The following is a 16,932-nucleotide window of genomic DNA, read 5'->3' as shown; positions in this document are numbered from 1 at the left end:
GAACACTGCAATTCTGCCCATCAGAAAACGTTAATACACTCACCTGACGTTTGTCCTACTTTCCTGGCTGCTGTGTCATAGCTTTCCTTGTCGGTTCTGCCTTATTCGCCTGATTTCTAACCAAGAGAGGGCCCCAGGGTTCAGTTTATGGCTTTTTCTCTATGCTGCCTATATTAGTGATTTCATCATTTCATGGCTTTTAATACCACATACACATGAATAACTCCAGAATTTATTTCTCCAGCCCTCTCCTCTGAATTCCAGACTCATATATCCAAAATTCTACTTGATCTCTATCTAGATACCTGGATAAACGGTTTTAAATGGAAATGTTCAAGTCAATCTTCCTATCTCTTCTTATTGAAACATGCTCCTGCAGTGGTCTTCACCCACTTGGGAAACAGCACACCCATCCTTCCAGTTGTTCAGACCATACTCCTGGTATCATTATTTGATCTTCATTTTTCTCCCATGAGCTACATCTACTTTATTAGAATAGAATTCAACCACCACTTACTCCTCCATTACCAGTGAAGCTGTCTATCAAAATTATAAACATACTTGTCCTTTGACCCAACAATTCTGCTTATTGTAATTTATCCTACAGATAAACCTTTATTTCATATCCTGCTATCAGACGTTGTCAGTGTTTTGCCCCATTCCTCATATCTGCAGGACTCAGACAATGCCTCCCAGATGTTGGTGTGTATTTACCTTCTCTCTCTCTCCCTGGAGAGGGACTAATTGGAAGGGATGTGTTTTTCTCCTTTCTCAGATTTCCCCATTTTTAACTGAGGAGGTTAAGCTCCAGTCACCCACTGAGGTACCAGCTTAACAGTGTACCACTGATAGTCCAAACTATCAATTTTTAAAAACTGCAATAGCCTTGTGAGTTTCCTATGTTTATTTCTGCCCCCTTCCCCAGTCAAATTTCAACAAAGAAATCAGAGCGATCTTTAAAGACTTAAGTTAGATTATGTTAGTACTTCAATCAAAACTCTGCAACTCACTGGAGTAAAGGCAAAATCCTTACAAAGGTCCATAAAACCACATAGAATCTCAGTTCTCAGTTCAGTCGCTCAGTCACGTCCAACTCTTTGCGACCCCGTGAACCGCAGCACACCAGGCCTCCCTGTCCATCACCAACTCCCGGAGTCTATCCAAACACATGTCCATCGAGTCGGTGATGCCATCCAGCCACCTCATCCTCTGTGGTCCCCTTCTCCTCCTACCTCCAGTCCTTCCCAGAATTAGGGTCTTTTTCAATGAGTCAACTCTTCACATGAGGTGGCCAAAGTATTGGAATTTCAGCTTCAATATCAGTTCTTCCAATGCATACCCAGGACCGATCTCCTTTAGGATGGACTGGTTGGATCTTCTTGCAGTCCAAGGGACTCTAATCTCCAGCATTACTCCACATGTTCCCTCTCTGATTAACTTGAATAAAAAACTGGAGAGTGAGGCAAATGCAGATACATTTGAGGGTTGGAACTATTAAGACCTGCTAGTGGGTTTGATGTAGTAAGATTATGGAAAGAGAGTAATCAAAAATGGTAAATGAATCTTTAGTTTTTGGCCTGAACATCTGAACAAATAATTGTGTTACCAACTTTCATAAGCAAGATATGGGAAGAGTAGAATGGGTCTGATATGTGTTTAGGGAATGGAGTTACAATGAATAGATAAGAATTTTGTCATGTACGTGTTAGGTTTTAGGGACCTATTAGACATCAAAATGAAAATTATGCATATGCAGCTGTTTATACAAATTTGCTAAAAGAAAACTAGGTTTGGTTTCATGGAACAAGAGAAAATAAAGTGCTGTGTTGAAAAGGATGTAGTGGTAAACTATTTTTGATATTGCTAAGAGTGAATACAATTGGGACAAAAGCTAACAATGAGTTAGACACTCAGGTCACTGGTGAGCTTGAAAGACTGTGTCAGTGGAGTTGTAGGATGAATGAAGGAGAGATGAGAGAAGTTAAATGGAGGACAGTTTATACAACTGATTTGAGAGTGGGAAGATGAGCTGGTTCTCTTCTGATTATAATCATTCTTGAAACATTCTTATCATGATATGTGCTGTGCTTAGTCGCTCAGGAGTGTCCAACTCTGTGACCCCATGGACTGTTGCCCACCAGGCTCCACTGTCCATGGGGATTCTCCAAGCAAGAATATTGGAGTGGGTTGCAGGCCCTCCTCTAGGGGATTTTCCCAAGCCAGAGCTCGAACCCAGGTCTCCCACATTGCGGGCAGACTCTTTACAGTCTGAGTCACCAGGATATAATTAACCATAATTTTCTTTCTTGGCCATGCCACTTGTGGGATCGTAGTTCCCCAACCAGGGAGTAAACCTGGACCTTCGGCAGTGAAAACACCAAGTCCTAACTACTGGACTGCCAGGGAATTCCCTAAACTGAATTATTCATATTATTTTTAAAAATAAATCAGTGATTTTATTTATTTATTCTTGGCTGTGCTAGGTCTTCGCTGAGGTGAGCAGGCTTCATTAGTCTTGGCTCACAGGCTTAGTTGTTCTGTGGCATGTGGGATCTCAGTTCCCTGACCAGGGATCAAATCCATGTCCCCTACATTGGAAGTTGGATTCTTAACCACTGGACCATCAGGGAAGTCCCAGTTCCTCTTATTTTTGAGTTGTAAAACTTCTTATACAATCTGTATTCAAGTCCCTTACCAGATACATAATTTGAAAATATGTTCTGCCTTTATTTTGGTTGTCTTTTCACGTTCTTGATAGTGTCCTCTAATATATGAGTTTTTAATTTTAACGGTCATTCTGCTTTACTGACTATGCCAAAGCCTTTGACTGTGTGAATCACAATAAACTGGAAAATTCTGAGAGATGGGCATACGAGACCACCTGACCTGCCTCTTGAGAAACCTGTATGCAGGTCAGGAAGCAACAGTTAGAACTGGACATGGAACAACAGACTAGTTCCAAAAAGGAAAAGGAGTACATCAAGGCTGTATATTGTCACCCTGCGTATTTCACTTATATGCAGAGTACATCATGAGAAACACTGGGCTGGAAAAAGCACAAGCTGGAATCAAAATTGCTGGGAGAAATATCAATAAGCTCAGATATGCAGATGACACCACCCTTATGGCAGAAAGTAAAGAAGAACTAAAGAGCCCCTTGATGAAAGTGAAAGAGGAAAGTGAAAAAGTTGGCTTAAAGCTCAACATTCAGAAAACTAAGATCACGGCATCTGGTCCCATCACTTCATGGCAAATAGATGGTGAAACAGTGGAAACAGTGGTTGACTTTATTTTTCTGGGCTCCAAAATCACTGTGGATGGTGATTGCAGCCATGAAATTAAAAGACGCTTACTCCTTGTAAGGAAAGTTATGACCAACCTAGATAGCATATTAAAAAGCAGAGAGACTACTTTGCCAACAAAGGTCCATCTAGTCAAGACTATGGTTTTTCCATTGGTCATGTATGGATGTGAGACTTGGACTATAAAGAAAGCTGAGTGCCGAAGAATGGATGCTTTTAAACTGTGGTGTTGGAGAAGACTCTTGAGAGTCCCTTGGACTGCAAGGAGATCCAACCAGTCCATCCTAAAGGAGATCAGTCCTGGGTGTTCATTGGAAGGACTGATGCTGAAGCTGAAACTCCAGTACTTTGGCCACCTGATCTGAAGAGCTGACTCACTTGAAAAGACTCTGATGCTGGGAAAGGTTGAAGGCAGGAGGAGAAAGGGATGGTAGAGGCTGAGATGGTTGGATGGCATCACCGACTCAATGGACATGGGTTTGGGTGGACTCCGGGAGTTGGTGATGGACAGGGAGGCCTGGCATGCTGCGGTTCATGGGGTCGCAAAGAGTCAGACACGACTGAGCGATTCAACTGAACTGAAATGTATTCAGATTTTTTTTGGTTGTTTTGTGTCATCATATCTAAAAATTGCTGCCTAATTAAGCATTAATTAATTAGGTCATTAAGATTCATAATCTTGTTTTCTTTCAACAGTTATAATTATAGCTCTTATATTTTTGTTTTTTATCTATTTTGAGTTAATTTTTGTATATGTTACATGTATCAATTTTATACTGTTGTGCATACAATTCTTTCCTTAATTTCAACCTTAATTTCTTTCTGCCTGAGGAATGGCTTATAACTTTTCTTATAGTGTCTGCTACTAATGAATTCTTTCAGCTTTTGTATGTCTGAAGATATCTTTACTTCACCACTTTTGTTGAAATATATTTTAGCAGGACATATAAGTCCAAACAGACAAGTTTTTTCCTTTCATTACTTTAAAGATGTTCCTCCACTGCGTTTTCAATTGTAGGACACAACTGAGTGACTGAACTGAACTGAATTAAAAAAAAATAAAAAAAACTCATATCACTCTCACCTTTATTGCTCTGTACATAACATATCTTTTATCTCTGGATACTGTGAGGTTCTTCCTCTTTATCACTATTTTTTTTGACAATTTTGTGATGACAGACCTACGTGTAATTTATTTACTTCATGTTTCTTGTGATGGAGTTTCATTAAGGCTCTTGAATTCATGGGATTACAGGTTTTACTCTTTGGAAAGTTTCGGGACATATTTTCCCAAATAAGTTTTTGTCCCTACCTTCTTTTCTCCTATGCGGACTCTAAATACTTATTTATTAGCCTGCTTGAAGTTGCCCCACAACTCACTGATGCTCTTCAATTATTCTGGATTCTTTGTGTGTGTGTGTGGGTTTCTTTTTGGATTGTTTCCACTGTTATGCCATCAAACTCATTAATTTTGTTGTTATTCAGCCACTCAGTCATGTCTGACTCTGCAACCCCACGGACTGCAGCATACCAGGCTTCCCTGTCCTTCACTATCTCCTAGAGTTTGCTCAGATTCATGTCCATTGAGTAGGTAATGCTATCCAACCTTCTCATCCTCAGCCACTCCCTTCTCCTTTTGCCTTCAGTCTTTCCCAGCATCAGGGTCTTTTCCAATGCGTCAGCTCTTCTCATCATGTGGCCAAAGTACTGGAGCCTCAGCGTCATCAGTCCTTCCAATGAATATTGAGGGATGATTTCCTTTAGGATTGACTGGTGGTTTGATCTTCTTGCTGTCCAAGGGACTCTGAAGAATCTTCTTCAGCACCACAATTCGAAAGCATTAATTCCTTGGTACTTGGCCTTCTTTATAGTTCAACTCTTACGTCCATACATGACTACTGGGAAAATGGAGTTCTCATGGATAGAACACTGGACTGGATTGCCATTCCCTCCTCCAGTGGACCAAGGTGTGTCAAAACTCTTCACTATGACCTGTCCATCTTGGGTTACCCTGCATGGTATGGCTCATAGCTTCATTGAGTTATGCAAGCCCCTTCGCCATCACAAGGCTGTGATCCATGAAAGGGTCACTAATCTTATCTCCTGATACATGTAATTTGCTGTTAATCCCATCTAATGTATTTTTCATCTTGCATATTGTACTTTTCATCTCTAGAAATACGATTGAGATCTTCTTTTAAATCTCTGCGTAACTTTTTGAATATGTATGGTTACATTAACTGTATTAATGTTCTCTGCTAATGATGTCATTTGTATCAATTTGTGTCACTTTTGACTTACTGATTATTCTCCTCATTATGGTTGTATTTTCCTCTCTCTCTGCAGGCCTGGCAGTCTTTGGCTGCATGCATACTTTGTGGGGGCTTTCCAGGTGGCACTAGTGTAAAGAACCCACCTGCCAAATGCAGGAGAGGTAAGAGACATAGGTTCGATCCCTGGGTCAGGAAGATTCCCTGAAGGAGGGCATGGAAACCCACTCCAGTTTTCTTGCCTGGAGAACCCCACAGACAGAGGAGCCTGGCAGGGTACGGTCCGTAGGGTCACAGAGAGCTGGACACAACTGAAGCAACTTAGCACACATGCACATACTTTCTGGACTTCATTTTGTTGGGTAATGGATGCTTTTGAATTCTCATAGATTTTCTAGAGCTTTGCTCAGGAATGATGATAAGTTACTTGGAAAACAGTTTGAGCCCTTCAGTTTTTGCCTTTACGGCTTTACAGGTTGGGAGCAGTTCTCAGTATAAGGCTAATTATTTCCCACTAATGAGGTAGTACCTTCTTAAATAATCTACCCAGTGCCTTATGAATTATGAGTTTTTCCATCCAGCTCGTAAGAACTGACAATGGCATAGACTCTCATGCTTCCAGATGATTCTTTCCTGAGCCTCATGTAGTTTCCTCATTGACATATGCTGATCAGGACTCTGCTGAATATTTGATAAGGGTCCCTTTGCAGACTGCCAGTGTTTTCCTGGTAGCTCTGTCCTCTTTGTCATTCATTTCATCAACTCTGTCTTGATCTCTCTAGATTCCAACCTCCATCTCTTCAATTCAGGGTCCTAATTGGGCTTTACCTTAGTTCTTCTGCCATATACCATGGCCTGAAAACTTTCCCAAGTGAATACACTGGGGCAACAGTTGGTCTCATCTCTCATGTTTCTTTCAAGAATAACTGTCATTCATTGCCTGATAGCCAGTGTCTTGAAAACCACTGTTTCATGTATTTCGTCTGCTTTGGTTTTGTTTTCATTTTTGTGTGTGTGTTTTGTTTTGGTTGTTACAAGTGGGAGGGTAAATCTAGTCCCTACAATTCCATCTTGGCCATACAGCTTCTCTTAAGCAGAAGTAGCAAGGAAGAATCTGAAATAATCCATCATCAACATTTTTCCTCCAATATTTATCATGAGAATGGGAAATCTGGCAAGGCCATTTCTATATATATTTATAGTTTTTCTTCTCAGATCTCAAAAAATGGATGAGGCAAACAATGATACTTCAAATGATTCCTTCTTCGGAAAGAAGAGACTTCCACTGGGGAATATATTGATTTATAGTATGGTATGCTAGCCAAAGTTTTGTTCTGACAGAGTTTGCAGATCCAAATGTGTACACAGGGTAGATAGAATATGTGAAGCTGTAAGCCAGAAGTAATATGTGATAAACTGGGGCAATGACAGTGAATGTAGAGGCAGACGTGGTCCAAAGTCATTCAAATTCAATAGTATGAAGAGGACCCAAACTTTCTGGCCCAGCTTAATGGCACTTTCTAGATCATAAACTCCTACTACCTACCTCAATTATAAGACAGTTCTTATTAGAATACTTTATGAAAAAATCTGTAAGAGCAATATATAATATTTTTAGCAAATGCAAGTCTGTATGCCCAATGTACAGTGAGGCCAAGCAATACCAAAACGTCTGACTTTGGATCAGAGAAAGGTTTATTGCAGGGCCATAGCAAGGAGACTGGTGGCTCGTGCCTTGCTGTTGCTTAGCCGACTCTCTGCAACCCCATTGACTATAACCCACCAGGTTCCTCTGTCCATGGGATTTTCCAGGCAAGAATAGTGGAGTGGGTTGCCATTTCTTTCTCCAAGGAATCTTCCAGACCCAGGGATCCCTTGTGTCTCCTGCATTAGCAGGTGGATTCTTTACCACTATGCCACCTGGGAAGCCAGCTGGAAAGCTCATGCCTTAAAAACCCCAAACTCCCCAAAAGCACTTAGCAAAGCCCTTTTTATAGGAAAGGTGAGGGAGGGGCATGGCTAGTTGTTGCACACTTCTTGATGTCAGACCCTTTGCCCTTGAGGTCAGGTCATGGCCAGGTAATGAATGATGTTCCTATAAACCTCCACCAAACAAAATATTATTACTTGGTCTGACAAGAGAGTGCAAGGTCCCAAGGCTCAACTTCACCCTTTGAGGTCCAAATCCTGGCTACAAGGAGGCAGATCTCAGCTGGAGGTGCTTTCAGTACCAGACCCTGCCCAGGTGTCATCACTGAGCGAACCAGGCATCCAGGACTCAGGTTTTTCATTTAAACTGGAGAGGACTATGTGTACAGGATCAATAGGAATGCATGTTGCAGCAAATGCCATTCATGTTCATTTCCAGTTCACAACTGTCCCTGTTTGAGAATAGCCCCAACCACAGGGGGGGACCTGAAGTAATGATGTGTGGCATCCTTGCAGCTTAACCCTGACCTCTGGCCACCTCCCAGGGGTAGACAATGGATCTACACTGTACGAATTTTTGAAACTTGAACAGAGAGATTGAAGCTACCTGAAGCTGTTACCTTAATGGAGTGCGTGTGTGCAAAGTCACTTCAGTTCTATTTCACTCTGTAGCCCGCCAGGCTTCTCTGACCATGGGTTTCTCCAGGCAAGAATACTGGAGTGGGTTGCCATGCCCTCCTCCAGGGGATCTTCCCAACCCAGGGATCGAACCTGCGTCTCCTCACGTCTCCTGCACTGGCCGGTGCTTTGCCACTAGCGCCACCTTAATAGCATTGTCGATACATTCCAGTTGCTGAGGCCTCCGTGGACTGGGACCCATGGAGACTGCTGCCATCATTAGGCTGCAGAGGTGAGGATGAAGGAGAGGTTCGCTGTTGCCTCGAGGCCTGGGCCTGGCCAGTGGGAGGCCATGGGGAGCGATCAGGAGCTCTGTGGGACACAGCCCTCAGCCTGACCCTGGGCCCTTAGCTTACTTGCCAGGTCCAGGCCTTAGGGCCTAGAGGACCCAGAGAACCCTAGCAAGAAGGTCCTTTCACGGCAATGTATGCTGGGAGCAGCACTGGGAGGCTGACTATTGGCAGAGTAGGACCTCTAACCTCCCACTAAGGGTCTCTCAATAACAGGCACTGTTATTATATATAACAGCTGTGTGCCCACTCCACCCCATTACAATATTAATTATAGTGATATTATTATTCATGTTGATAAGTCTTTTGAAGAGGGTCCATAGGTTCCCAAAGAAGATTAACCAGAATGTGAAAAAAAAAAAAATACCATAGATGAGAAATGAACTTAATTCTCCTGATGCGGCAACCTTTTTACCAATCTTGGAAACATAAAACTTAGCAATATATGTTACGGATCATATATCTCTTCTATCTTCCCAGCAAAAATAGCCCTATTGCTACAACCTGTTTCTCCTGTTTTACCACCTGCTTTGATCAACATTTTCTTAAGCTAGTAAGAAAGCTAACTGTCAGAGTTGAGACGGGAAACTGGCTTTAGGAACTTGACAACATAAGCTAGGAGAGATAGTTTCAGACACCTGACATCAATATTTTTAAAATAATAATTTCTGGATTTTTCTTTTTTGGCTATACCTGGTAGCTTGGGAAGCTTATAGAATCTTCGTTACCCAACCAGGGGTTGAGCCCTGGGCCATGGCTGTGACAATACCAAGTCCTAACCACAGGACTATCAGGGAACTCCCAATAATTTCTGGATTTTAAACAGCTACAGTTTGTTTCCAATGTCCTAGAAATCCAATGGTGAAGAAGAATATCATATTAGGAACCAATAATATGAAAAATTCTATTGATTATGACCTAGCAGTCATGGTCATAAAATTCTAACTTTGCTGCTACTCAAGGTAGTCCATATAAGTATAGACCCAGAATATTTGAGTTATAACAGAAATATAGGTTCCTACTAATATTAGAGGTCCCTTGCCTTAAAGGATATCAAAAGATATCAGCATATGATAGTCAATAAGGTATTCGTGTGGTTTTTTAATACCTAATAAAAATAACAAAAGGTATTAACTGTATGAAGTAAGTCCACTTAGTTAGGCAGTCCAACCACAGTATTCAGCAGGAAGATGAGTCTCTCCAACATAAATACTTAGTAAGAGACACATGACTGCTATGACAGTGATCAGTGACAGGGTTTATGGATCTCTAAAATGTTAGAGAGGGTACGTTCCATGACTGAACTGCATTTTTAAAGTCCTTTTCCAAAATCTCTTTGAAAGTCAAAATATTTTTTTAACAGCCTAAATTAAGAGGTTACCTTATAAAAAGAATAGCAAAATTAAATTTTTCCTAAAATAAAAATTTAAAAGAGTAGAAAAACCTACTTTTCCAAGTAGATTGGGTTAGATCAGTGGTTCTCAACCTAAGGTTTTATGCTTTCAGCTCCACCTTTTCTCCCAGCGCAGTTTGGCAATGTTTAGAAATGTTATGGTTGGCAAAACTGAGGAGGAAGGTGTTACTGGCATCTAGCAGCTAGAGGCAGGAATTCCACCAAACGTTGTACAATGCACAGAGCAGCCTCCCACAGCAAAGAATTATCCAGTCCCAAACGTCAATAGAACCAAGATTGAGAAATCCAGTGTTATAAGAAGGCTGTGTAATGCTAATAAACCTCAGTATAAATTCCAACTGAGAAATACCTTTGTGCTAACTTTCAAAATTACATTTGTTTTGAGGGAAAAAAAGTCTTATTCACCACTTTTAAGTAGCTTCTGACATTTTATCATTCATAAAATCCTTCCATAATCTCATTTGCTCTTCACAACTCTGATGAAGAAGTCATCTTTTTTCCCTGTTTTACTACCCAGAATGCTGTTGCGCAGAAAGAGGCTAAGGTCACACAAGTTCAGCTTCTGGGTGGATAATCCAGTGCCCTTTCTGCTATCCTACAGCTGTCACACTCTTGTTCAGAACACTATATTAAAAGGGATTTAAAATATTTTAAAGCAGGCTGTTGTGCATCTATATGGATATGACTCCAGAAGACAGATGTCATGTGCTTTAAGGATGGAGAATGGGAGAAGGACTGGGCTTGGGCTGGGTATTACCAGCCCAATACAATACGTACTGGAAAGCAAGTGTGGGAGGTAAGGAGCTAAAAGAACAATGACATTAGCCAAGCCAAGTGGAGGAACACAAACAGATCCCTAAGTTAGAGCCTGATGCTGGGGAAGAGTGAAGGCAGAAGGAGAAGAGGCAACAAGAGGATGAGATGGTTGGATGGCATCACCAATTCAATGGACATGAACTTGGGCCAACTCCAAGAGAGGGTGAACAACAGGGAAGCCTGGCGTGCTGCAGTTCACGGGGTTGCAAAGAGTCGAACATGACTTGGCCACTTAACAACAACCTCTCAAGTCTTCCCTGGTGGTCTAGTGGTTAAGATTGCACACTTCCACTGCAGGGGGCATGGGTTCAATCTCTAGTGGGAGAACAAAAATCCTGAAAGGCGCAAGGTACAGCAAAAAATAAGGTAAAATAAAATAACTCCTTCTCTGTGAACATCATTCCTTTCCCTATAAACAAGATAAGACCTTTACAAAAACATAAAATGGACAAATGTGCTGAGTCTAACCAGAAAAAAATAAACCACACTCATTACTTTCAACAGAGGATTTTGTATATCCACGGCACAAATGATGGAAAAACTGAGAAGAATTCAGGGATTATCAAGCACAAGACGCCATTACGCTTTTAAAACAGGCCAGAGGGAGGAGACAGTGTTGCCAGGGCTGATTCGGTGGTAGGCTTGTCCAGCAGAGTTGGAGCCTGGGAGATATCACAGTTGCTGCAGGGGAGGGTGCCTAAGGCAGAAAAAGAGGGGAATAATACACCAGCTTCTCCACTCCTCCTTCCTTCCAGGATCCTGACAATGTCTCCTATTGAATTTCCAGCAGGAAGCCAGTTGACACAGGAGCCTGGGAAATGGTCTGCAAGAGCTGTTTAAGATGTGGAGCAGAGAGGGGAAAGGGCACTGGGTGGATGGGAAGGCCAACAGGTTCAGAATCATAGCATATGCCAAGAGGGGACGCCACGAATGAGTGCACGGCATCAGGTGAATGCTCCAGGACCTAAATCATGTTTTCCTTCAAGTCAAGGAAAATATATCTTAAGCCTATCCTGGATCAAACAAATAAATCAGTAAAATAAAAATTAAACTCAGAAAGTCAACTTGACAAATGAAGCGCAATAACATTTTGTATAAATATCCAGACTTTTTATGGTTAAGTGATAACAACTGAGAAAAATAGAAAAGAAAAGAAAGAAAACAGCTTTAATAGGTGTTCAGAAAGGAAGCTGGGCTTTTTCACACCTGTTTTGCACACAGTAGGCTCCACATTCAAAATAGAAGCAAATTCTTGCTGAGCTCTTGACAACATGAAAATAAAAACATGCATCACCTCTCCTCTCAAAATTGTAGACGGTAGCAGAACACGATTTTTAAAAGGCTAGCCTAATTTTCTTTCTGGGGGAAAAATATTAAGAAAAGGAGACTAAAGAAGTAATACTGGTTCACTCTATGCACTGAATATTCATAATTCAATTTTAATAAATATATTGAAATGATAGAGTTACTACAATAAAATCCAGAAATCCTGGAAAGTAAAAGCCAAACTTCTAATGGCTATTTCAGCTAAGTAACAGTTAATACTTAGAAGAGAGATAATCTGGGGTAATTGCTGGGGACATTTTGGTTTCTTGTATATAAGCTCAATCGGCAATAACGAATAATCAGGAAAACCTGCAGAGAAGTATAGCGGTAAGGCCATGTGTCACACAGGCATAATTAGCGAATCCTTCAGGGAAGGACTTCCCTGGCGGCTCAGATGGTAAAGCGTCTGCCTACAATGCAGGAGACCCAGGTTTGATCCCTGGGTCGGGAAGGTCCTCTGGAGAAGGAAATGGCAGTCCACTTCAGTACTCTTGCCTGGAAAATCTCATGGACAGAGAAGTATGGTAGGCTACAGTCCATGGGGTTGCAAAGAGTCGGACACGACTGAGTGACTTCACTTCACTCAGGGAAGGACGTGCTCAAAACACAACACAGAGAAATGTGAGCAGGCACTTAAGTAGAAAAATGCAAAGTGTGATTTCTGGTAGTTATTCTGCTTTGGACACAAGTGGGCTTTGCTGGTCAGCCCTAGCAGACAGGGTAAGACTGAAGCATCCAAACTGTAGACCTGTCTCATACAGCGGGGAGGGGTGGGGGGGAACGGCAGAGAGATGGATGGAGCAGACTTACCGAAGTCCAATCCAAAGACATCCTCACTGTCATACCCACAGGGTCAAGCAAACATAAGCCGTAGTTGAAAGCTGCAGTCTCAGGGGGTGAGAGCGCTTCAAGACAAGACCCCAAGGCCTTCAGTGGCGGAAGGAGTGCTGTGAAAGGGGATCTACAGAATGCTGATGCTGTGCAGTCCAGACCAGCCAGCTAACACTGCAAACTGGGCTTCCCTGGTGCCTCCGCAGGAAAGAATCCGCCTGCCAATGCAGGAGAGGCAGGTTGAGTCCCTGGGTCAGGAAGATCCCCTGGAGAAGCAAACAGCAGCCCACTCCAGCATTCTTGCTGGGAAATCCCATGGACAGAGGTGCCTGGTGGGCTACAGTCCATAGGGTCGCAAAGAGTCAGACATGACTAAACAACAACAACACACGTGAGCAGCATGGGTGAAAAATGAGTGACCAAGGCAGGGATCAAACAGAGAAACCCAGTTAATAAAAACTGGGGAAGAGAAAGATTTCAGTGATGATGAGACTGGGGGAAGAAGCCCTGAGATGCAGTCAAGTGTGGAAGGGCTTGCCTCCCCCCACCCAGTGCCATTTTTTAATCCTTTTAAGGGTTCAGGTTCTCACTGAACAGTGCTCACTGAACAGGCACAGTGCCCAGGACCCATAAGTTTTTCCAGGTTTTATCAAATTGTTTTGAGAGCTGGAAAAGAAAATGTCTTGGCTCTAAAATAGAGAATTGCAAAATCAAATTATTAAATATTTCGAAAGGAAAATTAGATGAATCTCTTTCATTTTGCATAACAAAACATTGTATTTTTCATGTAAGATGTGGCTACATCTTTTCATGTTTGGGAAGAGGCCTCTATATCCAGGATTTATATAGCCCTAAAGTTGGCCCTTCTCCAGCCTGGCATAGTTCAGACAAAGAAGGTCAAGGGTGCTAAAACTTCAGCAGGGATGGACAGGCAGGGAGGGGAAGGCAAAAACACCAAATCACCCAGGCTAGAAATTCAGGGAAGGCAAGGGAGGCTTGCAGGGAGGGTGTCTGGCAGGTGCCTTCACAAAGGCTGGGCTTGACTGGGTGCTGGGATGTGCAGGCGCAGTGTCCCCAGATATGGATGGCACTCTGGTGTCTGATTTTGGAAATGGCCATACCAGGATTTCCAATCTGGCAAGCGCGCTGGCGGCAAAAGGCTCTGAACAGCAGAGAGAACCATCTGGAGGCGGGCGGCCACTCAGTGTGGTGAAGGGGCATGAATGCAGATTTGGCAACAACTAGACAGCAGGGCGTAGTTTCTAAAGCAAGGAGGCAGCAGAAGGTAATTCAGATCGGGAGAACTCAATCCATCTGAGCATATAGGGCAGGAGGAAGAAGCAAGTCAAGGAACACTGAGGCCCAGAGATTCCAAGATTCCTGGGTTCACTAGCGTCTGATTGGTCGCTGGGCAGCCCCAGGAACACCGCTGCAGCTCACCCAATGGGCCCTGTGGGACTTCTAGATTGCTGGTCTGGGAGCAGGGCCCAGCTCTACATGCGTCCCCTTGTAGAAGGAGTGCTTGGTCTGAGTGAAACAGAAGCCCATTTGAGATCCCACTGGAGGCAGGGCCCCTTACTATGTCCAGAGAAAACAGCCATGGGGCTGCCATTTCTTGAATTAGGGTCAGAAGAAAGTGGAGTGATATGCCCCAATTTTGAGGGAGAAGGTTAGAGTCTGAGACCCACCCAGTGGGCGTAGCAGAGGCAGATGTTTAAATAAACTCCTCTAACCAGAAATTGCCCTGATAGGCATTAGGGTGTGTCTCTCTGGGAGGGGACCAAAGACCCTGACCTGGAGACATTGTGATGACTGAGCAGAGATAAAAGAGGAGGAGACGGAGCGGCTTCACATCTAGGGCCATTGGGGGCTGCTGCAGAGGCTGGTGACCCTGGCTGGAGAGCACAGTGGAGCGTTCCAGGCTTCCCCTGGGACTATCTCCAAGGACCAGAATCAACCGCAACTTCTCAGGTTACCTGGGAAGCTGAGAAGGCGCAAGGTCGGGGCACCAGCAGAGGAGAGAGAGTTTAGCTGGCCACGCTGAAGGGAGAGATCATCAGGGACTACTAGATCATGGCAGCAGCGACCACCTGGATCCTGGCACAGTAAAAATATTTCCAGTAACCGTAAGTGACCTTGGATGAGAGTTCTCAGGGTGTGCCTAGAGCGATGCTCTAGAGGTCTTGGATAATCTTGTAGAAGAGAACATTTTTGTTGTTTTCTCACATTACATTGTGAATAGAGGATTTCCAAGTAGGGTAACCAAGATTTTTCCAAGACAATGTATTGTGTAGGTAGAGGTATTGCTGTCTCACTCACTGAGCATTATGGATCCAGAATCTAGGGATTATTGGTGGCTTAAGAGTCTCAAAATGTTTCAAACTTGGTTAAATTTAATATTCAGTTAAATTTCTAGAAAATGTAACAGTATGCCAACTAGTAAACTGCTGCAACTCAACTTTTACTCTCCACATGGTGATTAAACAACAAAAATCCTTTCTTCTACAGTAGACAGAGTATGCTAAGAACCAAAGCATTAAATACATGAATGTGTTTGAAACAAGGGGACATCTCAAAATATTTGACATATCATAGCTGAGGACATGAAAATAAAAAATGTCAAGGAAGGACTTAAAAGACATAAAAGATCCTGTTCTCAGAGTTCTGGGGTCTATTCTCAGTTTTCTTGGAGTGATTTTTAAGTGATAAGTACATCAAACTTGCCCTTTTGGGGGGAGGGGGGGCATCAGTACACAAGAGTCGTAGGTATAATGCTAGAGTTCTTAGGTTTTTGGATCCTTAAAAAGTGAATATTATATAATGTAAAAGTACTACAAACCTAGGAATTTATATGCAAGATGAAAAGCCAGAGATAAGAAAGAAAAGGCTTTAGTGTTTTCCTCCAGATAAAAGGCCTAGTATCAACAACAGTGAAAGATAATTACTAAAAGGGTTTTTCTTTTCTTTCCACCTAAATTCCAAAAACTAAATGTTAAGAGTCTGATCACAAGTGTTAGCTTGTAAAAAGTAAGACCAGAGTGGTTCCCTTGAAAAAAATTTAAGATAGGAGGGTATATGGTTAGCAGAAGCCAGCTCATTAGAAGAGAAGCATCTGGTGAACCACATTAGTAGGGTAAGGGTATGAGGCAAAATGTCCAGGGGAGCTCAGAGAGCATGTCACTTAGGATTCATGAAGGATACTGTTTCCTAATAAGCACATCGTTACTTCTGTTTTATCTCTAAACAGAAGATAATACTGGATTTATGAATTCTATAGGTTTTGACAGTTAGAATTGGAAAATGATAGTACAAAACAGGGTGGTAGTATGAAAGACACTGGTAAGTCGGTTATGCCATGAAATGGAAATAACTGTGGTGTTTAATTTAGAAAAGAGGTATAAGATGCCACAGTCACTAAAACATCAAATTGGAGTGCACGGATAGCTTTTCAGACAGTCTCATAGGGCGGAATCAAGAAGATTCAAAATGTGGTCCTCCTCGGTGTGCATTAAGCTCAGAGAATGAATGGCTCTTCTGTTCTGTGCTGTTAACCTATTATCTGCAATAAGAGTTTCGAATCAGCCACATCCACTGAGAATCGGACTGGTTTCCTATAGAAAACTGACAATGAGCAGCAAAATCAGTTATCATAAAGTTTCTTGGCATCTAAGGAGTTGGATGGTCATGACAGCTAATGCCTTAAGCAATGTAAATTTGATACATGACTGGAAGCTCACTATGCTCTACACTAGTGATAAAGCTGTTACTTATTTCTATATTTTTAGAAGTTACTTATGTCAGCATTAAACTAAAACCTCTTTTAAGAATCTAATTTTCCAATAGGTATCCAACAAATCAAGAAAGGAAGTTCTTTAGGGGAAATCAAATCAAGAAAGGAAGTTCTGTAGGGGACTGATAATAAATCTTTAATCTATGATGATCATAGTCATCTTTTACTTTGCCAAACTTTTCTTTTTTGTGGGGTGGGTATGCCCCGAGACTTGTGGGATCATAGTTCCCTCCCTCAAGGATGGAACCTGGGCCCTCCACAGTGAGAGCAAGGTGTCCTAACCCCT

General features: G+C 42.3%; 1 long non-coding RNA gene across 4 annotated transcripts in view; it reads right to left on the bottom strand.

The window, feature by feature from the left end:
* Positions 1 to 16,932, bottom strand: part of LOC122688261 — a 139,645-nt gene that overhangs the window by 120,001 nt on the left and 2,712 nt on the right. The gene's annotated exons all lie outside the window — the stretch shown is intronic.

This window comes from Cervus elaphus, chromosome 33 (genome assembly GCF_910594005.1).
Source record: "Cervus elaphus chromosome 33, mCerEla1.1, whole genome shotgun sequence".
Classification (NCBI taxonomy): Eukaryota; Metazoa; Chordata; class Mammalia; order Artiodactyla; family Cervidae; genus Cervus; species Cervus elaphus.
The sequence above is the reverse complement of the archived record's forward strand: the minus strand, read 5'-3'. Positions and strand labels throughout refer to the sequence as shown.